The sequence below is a fragment of the Diabrotica undecimpunctata genome, chromosome 9 (assembly GCF_040954645.1).
Source record: "Diabrotica undecimpunctata isolate CICGRU chromosome 9, icDiaUnde3, whole genome shotgun sequence".
Classification (NCBI taxonomy): domain Eukaryota; kingdom Metazoa; phylum Arthropoda; class Insecta; order Coleoptera; family Chrysomelidae; genus Diabrotica; species Diabrotica undecimpunctata.
In genome coordinates, this window is record NC_092811.1 from 18902562 (window position 1) to 18913445 (window position 10884).

Consider the following 10884-nt stretch of genomic DNA (forward strand, 5'->3'; position numbering starts at 1 on the left):
TAAGTTTTTTTTATATTCCTAATAATAAATAATAATATTCTTAGTACTAATAATAAATGAAGTTGACGGTAATTAGTTCAAATGTAAAATAAACTTCTGAGCTACAGTTTAAAGTTAAGCTTCCTCATATTCTGTTTCAGACGAAGTGTTATCCGATCCGGGATGAATTATTATAGGTTCTATACTGCTATTTATTATATGATCAAGCTCCCACATATTTTTTTCAATATTTATTACGTGATTAATACATTTTTGTATTTATTAAAATACATTAAAAATGTATTTAGTAAAAATACAAAAATACATTTTTAATGTTCAGTCGTTACTTCGGATATTGTTTTATGAAAAAGAATAGTAACATCTGACAATTTAAAAGTTGTATTATTTCGAGCAACATTACCTTTAACTTCGGCCCATACTAATTCAATCGGATTTAGCTCGCAATGATACGGTGGTAGGCGAAGTATTTCAATTCCTCGTTTTTTGGCTATCTCCTCAAAGATATATTTTTTATAATTTTGTTTATTAATTTTAGCAAGCTCTAATAATTCTGCTTTTGTCATTGTATCGTCAAAGATTAAATTCTTAGAAGTTAACCACATTGCAATTTCATCTTTCCTCCATTGAGTAGTTGGTAAACGTTCAACTAATCTAGAGTGGTAACTTGCATTGTCCATCACAATAACTAAATTTTTAGGTATGAATTCAATCATCTGTTCGAAATATTCTTCAAACACGTCTCCGTTCATCTCTTTGTGATAATCATAGGTCTTTTTTGATTCAAACAAAAGTAAACCCTCCTTAAGAAATCCATTCATACTACCTATATGGGTAACAATTAATCGTCGACCTTTACCTGTTGGTTCCTTGAAACCAGTTGAATATCCTTCCAGAAATGCTTGTCGACATTTTTTTATAGTTTTGTCTTTCCAAACTCTCCCTACAAATGCAAAACTTTCCAAAGTTTGTCTCTACTTATTGTGGGTAAATCGGGATCGTCGCTAATGGCTTGTAAAACATTATATAAAGTTGGTATTTGTTAAAAAAAAATGAGTGGACCATTCTACGAATTGCATTTTTGAAAAATTCATCCACATTCACTTTCGACAATTTTGGTCTTCCAGGTCTCGGTTTGGGTGGCGGTATACCAGCTGATTTTTCCTCTTTTAAAATGTTATATACAGTTGATTTTGAATTATCCTATTACTTTAGACGAAATTTCAACTATACTATCAACAGTATTGGAAGGATTGTGTTGCTTATAATAATTGTAGACATTAAGGATAACACACTTTTCTTTAAGTGATAAATAATTCTACTTTTTTTTAACTGGTGTATAATCACACGTATGTATATAAACTCAGTATTCACTCTTGCAAAAAACAACTGTGTTAGATCTTTTCACTCGATTATAATCGACTGAACAAAAATTTTCTGATATTAATGAATGACTATTTAAAGACCATTAACCATTTTATTAATCATTGGTTTTCCAAACAAAATCGAAATTTATACTATTTAAGATAGCGTTCACATTTATAAGAAACCATCTTTCGCTAATCGACTTTTTCTATCTAAACTATCAAAAGACCATTAACTAAATACCTATGTATTTTAAGAGTTTCTTTATTTCTTGTTATTTAATGGGTCATTATCATAACGACAAAAATAACCATAAATAACGTTACTAAAATAAACAGATTTATATAAATATAATATGCTTTGAAAATGGTTTAAATATCTAACAAACCGAAACGAATAATGTAATACCCTTAAAGTATGTCTATGACCAGCTGAATCATCCCTAGCCTACACAGTTCTAACAATAGCAGGTATTTAAATTTTACGATAGTCCATGTGACATGGAAAAATTTCTATCTAAGTAGTCAAACCCAACGTAAAATAAGCTAAAATATTGACGTTGTACGAAAAGCACACGTACTAAAATATGCTTAACAATTTAGTTTTTTTTTCTGAGAATTTACTCTAGCTTATTCTTCAAATATACTATAGTTATTGTAAACACCGCAAATCTATTTTAATTATGGCGATAACAAGCTAAAATGAAATTAAGTAGCTTGGTTCGAGCGATAAACAGAATGAAGCATTTTAACATATCGCAGGTCAAAACGAACGTTGATAGTTTGTTGTTATTATATTTTTTATTGGCATAGAAACCTATTTACCTATAAAAACTACATTTTTTAATATTTAAGATAGTCAAAGACAGCGGCGTCGATGGTTATGATTTTGTTTGGTTTATTTTTTCTGTGTAAAATTTAATTGGTAAATATGTGGAACTATTTATAGCTTATTTTTATGAACGAGAGAGTAATTAGCATAATTTTAACTGGTAGCTCCGACCACTCCATGGGCGTGCTCAAGATTAATTGAAAAATTACTTTGAATAATTGTAAAAAATAAATGAATTATTTCAGTGTTATAAAGTGTTATGTGTATGTAAACAAAAGTGACCTCTTTTATCACACACTATATTAGAACTGACTGGCGTACATTAAAAAGGGTTTTAAAAAATTCACATTTTTTTTAATTTTTAAAAATTATAAAAGAGAAAAAGAGTTTTTAAAACCGTCTAAGGTATGTTAAATAGATGAATAAAAATATTAATATAAAACTTACAGCTACTTGTTACAAATCCAAATCAGATTCAGAAGATGAACTTTCAGAACCAAGATTTATAATAACTGGCTCGATCGTTTTATCAGTAATATTGTCCAGCTTCCACATTTTTTCCTCTTCTTTAATAGTGTGATTTACTGCCTTTTCCCAGTTTTCAGGTTTTACATTATTTACGGCCTCCAAAAACAACTGTTTAACATCATGAATTTTAAAAGTGGTATTTTTTCTTGAAACTTCACTCTTTATCTGTGCCCATACCAGTTCAATCGGGTTTAATTCACAATGATATGGTGGGGATCTAAGTACTGTCATTCCACGATTTTTGGCAATTTCATCAATTTCGTATTTTTTAAATTTTTCTTTATGAAGGGCACACAACGAATAAAGTTCCTTTCTTATAGATCCGGGATGGTACGTAATATTTTTTGAACTCAGCCAATTCTGCAAGTCTTTTTTTAACCACTTGGTTGTGGGCAGTCCTTCTATAAGTCTGGAGTGATAACTTGCATTATCCATTACTATTACACAGTTCTTAGGAAGAAGATCTATCATTTGTTCGAACCATTCTTGAAAGACATCAGCGTTCATGTCTTCATGGTAGTCACCGGTACGAGTTGATTCAAAAGTTAATAAACCACCTTCAACAAAACCGTCTGAACTGCCAATGTGTACTATTATCAGCCTGCGTCCCTTTCCTCATGGTGGGTTTAAACTAGTAGATTTTAGTAGTTAGTTATTTATTATATAGTAGAAGTTATTTACAAAAGCGTGCCTTTGACTTGTAACAGTTTCATCCTGCCAAAATTTATTTGGTGTATGACCCTCGTTGATTCATGTTTTATCAAGATAAAATATTTTTCTTTTTTGATTTCTCATTTCCTTTATGGTTCTTAGAAAATGTCTTCTCCATATGACAATATCGCTTCTTTCTAATAAAATAGACTTTCTGGGATTCTTTTTCCAGCGGAAGCCTATTTCTTTTAAAAGTTTCCATAACGTACTTCGACTCATTTCTGGGTAATCCTTATCATCTCGAACTGAGACAAGAACTTTATCCAATGTTGGAAATTCTTGTCTAAAGAAGAATTCATGCACTTTCCGTCGTCCTTCTTTAAAATGATATTCTAGTTGAAATTTTGGTTTCCCTGGAGCATTACGTGGCATTTGAAAACTACCACATTTCTCTTCTTTAATAACTCTGTAAATCGTAGATTTCCCAACACCAAGTTTACTGCTAACTAACTCAACGGTCTCATCAACACTTTCACATAAACGTTTGTCTGTAAATGATTTAAAACAATTAAATATTAATGTTTTTTCATTAACTGTTAGAGAACCAATTTTTCGGCGTTTACACGGCACTTCCAAATTTTCCATAACACTAGTATACACAATAAACTGCACCTTGCAACTGAAGTACCTACTTTTAGTGAACTGTTAAGAATTTTGAATACGCCACTTGGACCTTCCTATATACAAAATGGAAAAACCCACTATCACATTTTCTGTGGAATAAGTTTAGAAGGTAATTATCTAGTCAATTACTGTCGTAGATTCCTAGAATTAAAGAATTAAATGTTTGATTGTTGAAACCCTTACTTCGTGGAATGCACTCATTTCAGATAAAATAAAACGTTTTATTTTATCTAAAGAATTAAACTTTATTTTGCAAATAGGCAAAGAATTAAACTTTATTTTGCAAATAGATAAAATAAAACGTTTTATTTTATCTAAAGAATTAAACTTTATTTTGCAAATAGGTAGGTACTTATTAAACTTTTATTGGTTATATATAACCAATAAAATAAACATCTTACATTTCTTGCAAATTCATTAGTACCTGTTAACCTCCATCACTCCGACACTGGCAACCTTATTTAGGGATTAGTAATCCTCACAACTATTGTATTCTATTCTGCTCCAACCTTTATACCTGGTGGTCATACTCAATTTAAAATTGTTTTCCTATATACTTCTGTAAACTTGTTGACAAATATCTGTTTTTCATTGAGTCACCCGTATCAACAGTTTAGGGATTTGCATACATAATTTATTGTTTTATTACTCTCTCATACATAAAAATACACTATAATGTTAAAGTGTTGCTATAACAACTGTTTTGAGTAGATAAAGTATCACTTTAACCGCAAGGATAGATAAAGTAACACTTTAACAGCAAGAGTAGATAAAATGTTTTAACTTTTTTTTATTCAATAAAATTTACAAATTCAATCACATTAAGGATTAAAAACAACTGAAATTTTACAATTAACATTATTAGAAATATCTATTTTTGGAGCATCACAACTTGTACTCGTTTGCTTAAACACTTAATCTGAGGAACTGGATTGATTTTCTGGTCCGCCAAGTATACACTTGGATACAGCAATCTTATTGCTTATTGACTCTTCAATGTAAGATTCTGCAACAGATAACGATTTCCATCTACCTAAACGTTTAACTTTTACTAGATCAGTTCCAGAATTTGCGAACATAGTAGCTAAGAACGACGGAAACAATGCCTCGTGTACATTTCTGAATTTGCAAGTTTCAAAAAATCTGCAATCTTCTTGGGGATATTATATATAGTTTTAATCCCCACCGGTTGAGTAGTGCACTTTTGCTGTCGGTAATTTACAAAAAACTTACTGTGAGGTACGTTTTTGGGGGACAAGGCAATGTACTTTCTCACAATTTCCAAGAAACTCAGTCCACTTGTCTTGTCAGTAATACAAAACGACCTTTCCTGCTTGGTTTTAGTATCAGATAACGAAACGATTATCACCGATTTTCTGTCGTCCACGTTAAACACTTCTAAATTGTACAATTCATTGGACCTAGTCGCTCCATGCACACCAAAAATAGCAATAACCTTCATCAACAAATAGACGTCATCAGAAATTTAATAATGTCATCTGACTCCAGGATTTTGGACTTTTTAGCTTTGTATCCTCCACTCAGGTTTTTTAGTAAGGTGGTTAACTTGCTGAATTTAGAAAAGTCACAATTTTCATTCACCAACAAGGTACGCTTCAGCATCGAATAATACGACCATAATGACGATGGCATCGCTTTCTTCGACTTTTCAGAAAAATACGCCAGAAGTATTTTTTCACTCATGCCATTGATATTCTTAATGCTTTTCCACTTTTTAAAAGACTGGTATCCTTTCTTATACACCATCCTAGATTTTTGTAGCAACAATAAACTTTCTGCTTCCAACGCTGCATTTTCTACATCTGATGGCAGGTTTCCCTTTTCTTGTGTCAATTATTTTCCGTCCATTTCGTATTTATTCACTTTGTGTATTGTACACAAAACGCAACAATATTCTCCGCAAAAACCAAAACGTAACATTTGTTTGACATTTGTTGACAGAGTAATTCATATTCCTAGCAACGGAGCAACACAATTGCGATTTTTGTGCTAAAAATTACAATTTTAGCACATAATTAGCTTCTCCACTGACGTCTTGAAGCTAAAAAACGCTCTCGAAGATAAAGTACAATTTTATCGTCTTGTACAATAAATAACTATTGTATCTTAAGTCAGATTATATAAAAAACTAAAAAAATTTTAAAGAACGACGTAAGTATGTTTTTTAATGTTGCATCGCTATATTCAATACAGAAGTCTTTACTTAATTCACATTCCTAGTAACCGCCATGTATGGCTCGTTTTTGAAGGATTTCAGTTTTAATTAAATAGCGGTATTGTATGTTTAATCTGTAACTTCGATCTAACATTGTCATTCGACCTGTTTATCAGTAGGCGTGAGGTAAATTATTCGCGTTCTCAAACGACCAAAAAAACTGCTGCCAAAATAGATAACTAATAAAATAGATATAAGTGTCAAAAATTTAAATAAATTAGAGTTTAAAACTCTAATTTGATGGTAGTTAAAGGCTGATTATGGAAGTCAGAGGTAATATGAGATATCGACTCTTATATTGCAATAAAACTCTGAGAGTAATGATTGTAATAGCACCATCTGGTTTAATTACATTTGTAAGTCCTTTTTATGGTGGCTGTATCTCAGAAATTTTTATTCGATCAAGATTATTGGACAAATTGACATTAAATGAGGATGCTATAATGGTAGATAAGATTTTTGATAGAAAATGAATGCACTGAAAAAAAAAATCAAAAAAAGAAACAGCAATTTTTGAGAAAAAGAATCAATGTAAGATGCTCTTTGTACTGCTGAAATTGCTTCAGTAAGAGTAAACGTTGAACAAACAATACAACGGCTAAAAATCTTATAGCAAGAGTTAATTTATTCCTATTTCCTTATATAGACTCTGCTATATATGAAGAAACAGATGCTGTTAATATTGTCGAACTTCCACCAAAGCGAGCGGATATAGTGTCTGAAGACAAAATTGACGAAAACGAACTACAGATAATTATGCCACCTAAAGATGTACCGGTGATGGCAATTCACGTCTTAAAAGAAACAGAAACAGAGATATGTTCTCACGAGACTAAGCAAAACCAAAAGATTTCTAAGGTTACTTCCAGATGAACAAAAATTGATGCTACATATTTAAATACCTACAACGATTCAGGGAATGTCATTACGTTTAAAAGCGAAGTGATTGATTATGATTACTTACTAACTAAAAGTCCTATTGAGTGTTAAATAACTAGTCAATGAGTCAGTAGAGAACCTTTTAGCAAGGGAAATTTTGATATGCGTCTCAAAAATATTTTTATATCTTCAAGCTTTTAGCTAACTGTGTTAAAAAAATACTGGTATTTTACTTTTTACAGAATATCATTTGGTTCCACAAGAAAAAATATATTGGTACGAAGATGATGACAAATATTCAAAATGATAGAAAATGTTAAAGTCGTAACCAATATTAAGAAATAAAACGATTTCTTTACTTCACAATTAGCGAAACTCTCAATAATCAACGTGATCGTCTATTTGAAATTTAAGCTTTTCTTGACAACAATAAAAACTTATTGCAATTTGGTGTCTTTACAGAAAAACTTGGCATTAATGAGCAAATAATCAGTAGATAGAATGACCACCTTTATCTAAAATAGTTTATTATAGGAAAACATGTCAGGTTTGGGTTCAAACAATGAGATGTATCTTACTCTGAATCAAGCTATTTCTTTAAAATGAATGTATGTAAAGGCAAAAATTTACAGTCAGACGAATGTAACTTGGAGCTTCTATTTTTCTTAAATTTACTACCATTATTCCAAATCCACAAGAACCTAAATTTTACTTTTTTTCAAGTTTCAATCTAATGCTAAAACTGAAGGAAAATGTAGTATGAGCAACTGGTACTGCTCGATACAACAGATGCAACCACTGACCAATTTTAATTGATAAGGATATACAAAAAAAAACATAATACAATAATAACGTTGTAAAGGTATTATCAAATTATGAGAAGATCGAACCACTATGTGAATAGATATAGATATAGTTTAAGCAGTTCAAAAAAAAAAGGAGGAAGACGCATTTAAATTTGATTTATGCCAGATGATGATTGCATCCAATATTCCTCTATATAAAGTTAATAACACTAGTTTTAAATACTTTTTCGAAAAATATCTTAATAAATCCTTACCGGACGAGAGTACATTGAGAAAACATACTGTGGAAAAATGTTATGTGAAATGTATTTCAAAAATTAAGCGGGAGTTAGAGGGCAATTTTTTGTATATTATCGTGGATGAAACGACAGATGTATGTGGCAGGTATACAGCTAATTTAATGATTGAAATTTTGAACGAAAACTTTGCGAGAAAACCTTATTTAGTTGCCGTTAAGGAATTGGAAAAAAAAACAATTTAACAATAAGTCGATTTATACAAGATAGTTTAACAAACCTCTTTTTACCCAACGCTATACCAGTGAATAAAATAGTTTTAATGCTTTCAGATGCTGCGGCATATATGTTAAAAGCTGCTGTTAATTTAAAGATTTTTTATCCTAAGTTAATTCATTGCACTTGTGTAGCCCACGGGGTAAATAGAATTGCTGAAGAAATAAGAAATCTGTTTCCGTTGGTAAATAATTTTATAAATTTTATGAAAAAAGTTTTTGTAAAGACTCCGTTGAGGGTGCAAATATATAAAGAAAGACTTCCCGGTGTCCCTTTGCCACCTAAACCAGTAATTAAAAGGTGGGGAACCTGGCTCGAAGCAGTTTTTTTTACTTTGAACACTGCAATGAAATAGAATTAGTGATGTCAGAATTTGATGATGATATTTCCGAAGCCATTCGAGAAGCAAAAAAAATATTAAAAAATCCCAAATTGAAACAGGAACTCGCTTATATCAATGACAATTATAAATTAATAGTTACCACAATTACCTTATTAGAAAAACAAGAGATAAATTTATGTGAGTCAGTAAAATTAATAGATAATTTAAAGACGAAAATTAAATCGGCACCTGGAAGTAACGGTCAATTAATTTAAAAAAAAATGAAATATGTTTTCGACAAGAATGAAGGTTTTTCGTTTTTATCTAATGTTGCCAAAGTTTTGAATGGGACATTTTCCGAGGAATTTCAAATTATGCCAGATTTATTATCCGCTCTGAAATATGCTCCATTTACATCTGTCGATGTCGAACGTTCGTTTTCAATGTACAAATTAATTTTAAGTGATTGAAGACATAGTTTTAAGACCGAAAATATTGAATAACATTTAGTTGTTTCTATTAATGATAAAATTTTAAGTGGTTACAATGTTTATTTATTAATTTACAGATATTTAGTTACTAGTTTATTTATACTAATGTTATGATTATGATGTGTAAATATACCTGCCTTAAGTTAATACCACGTTAATTAACTTTGTACAATAAATAATAAGTTATATTCCTTTATTGCCTATATTTTGCCTAAATGTTAATATTCCTGCCTTTTTTAATAAAAATCTTTGCCTATATAGGCGTATAGACTTCCCGCTTTTTACTAATGGTATAGATGTTGCACTAATAAATGCGCATGTCCTGTACAACATAAGTCAAGGAATGCAATTGTCTCTACTTGATTACAAACGGAAAATAGCAACAGCTTATCGGAATTTTCCAATCCGAAAATTACGGGACGTCCAAAATTTTCCAAGCCATCCACAATATGTGTGCCTGATGACGTTAGAAATTCGATAGCCGAATATCATATTAAAAAAACAAATGAAAGGAAGCAAACAGCATGTGCAATTATTAAGAAAAATGTATAATGCAGAAAATGCAATGTCGGGCTTCAGACATTGCATTTTTTGTACAATAACATAAAAAGTAACTTTTATGTACCATGATTCCCAAATTGGTATCCGCAAATAAACAGTTATAACAAAAAATATTTTGTTGTTCTTTAAAATCTGTTTGAACTCTATTTATAAAAGTAATAGTGCACATGTTTTAACGTGAACCACAAAAAAAATTGACAATAGGATAAAACCAAATATTGGTATACTAAATATTATTTAATGTGTTATCCTGTGAAAATTTTATTAGATAAACTAAATTATTCGTGTAAATATTGTTTGATAGAAGAACTAATATTATATTTACATATTTCTTTTCGATTTATATAATATTGATTTTTTCACGTAGTAGTAGAGAATTTTTAAAATACTTTTTTATCCATAATGAGTTGTATTTTTAGCTATGTCCTTTAAGATCCTTTGAGACTTAAAAAAATCCTGCCTGACCTCGTTCTCAGTGGCGGCTTGTGGCTTGTTGGCATTTATTTCGAAACAAACCGTTGTAAAACATTAGTCCGTTTAGGCTAGCTTAAGAAAAATGAAGCAAATCCGTTTAAAGTGGTAAAAAAGACGACATTCTTTAATTTTTTTACATGTATCCTGCAAAACTAAATTCATTCTATGCACATGACAGTGAGTAAATAAAGTTTGCGGTGCAATAGTTTTAACTTTTGCCTGGGAGACCATTCAATTCACCAGATATCACGGCAGCGCCGTCATAAGTTTGCCCTACCAATTTGTTTTTGATATCAAAAAATTTTAATCTGTCCTTTAAAACACCAAATATATTCTGCCTTATGGCTTTTACTCATGCCTGTAAAACCTAAAAACCTCTCATAGATATTACCACGTAACGCGCATCGAACAACAATTGATAATTGTGATTGACATGATATGTTGGTAGTTTCATCTACTTCTAGTGAAAAGCAAATAGTTTCCTGAGTCTCAGATTTAATAACGTTACTCAAAATGTAACTAACTGATTCTATTAATTCATTCTGGA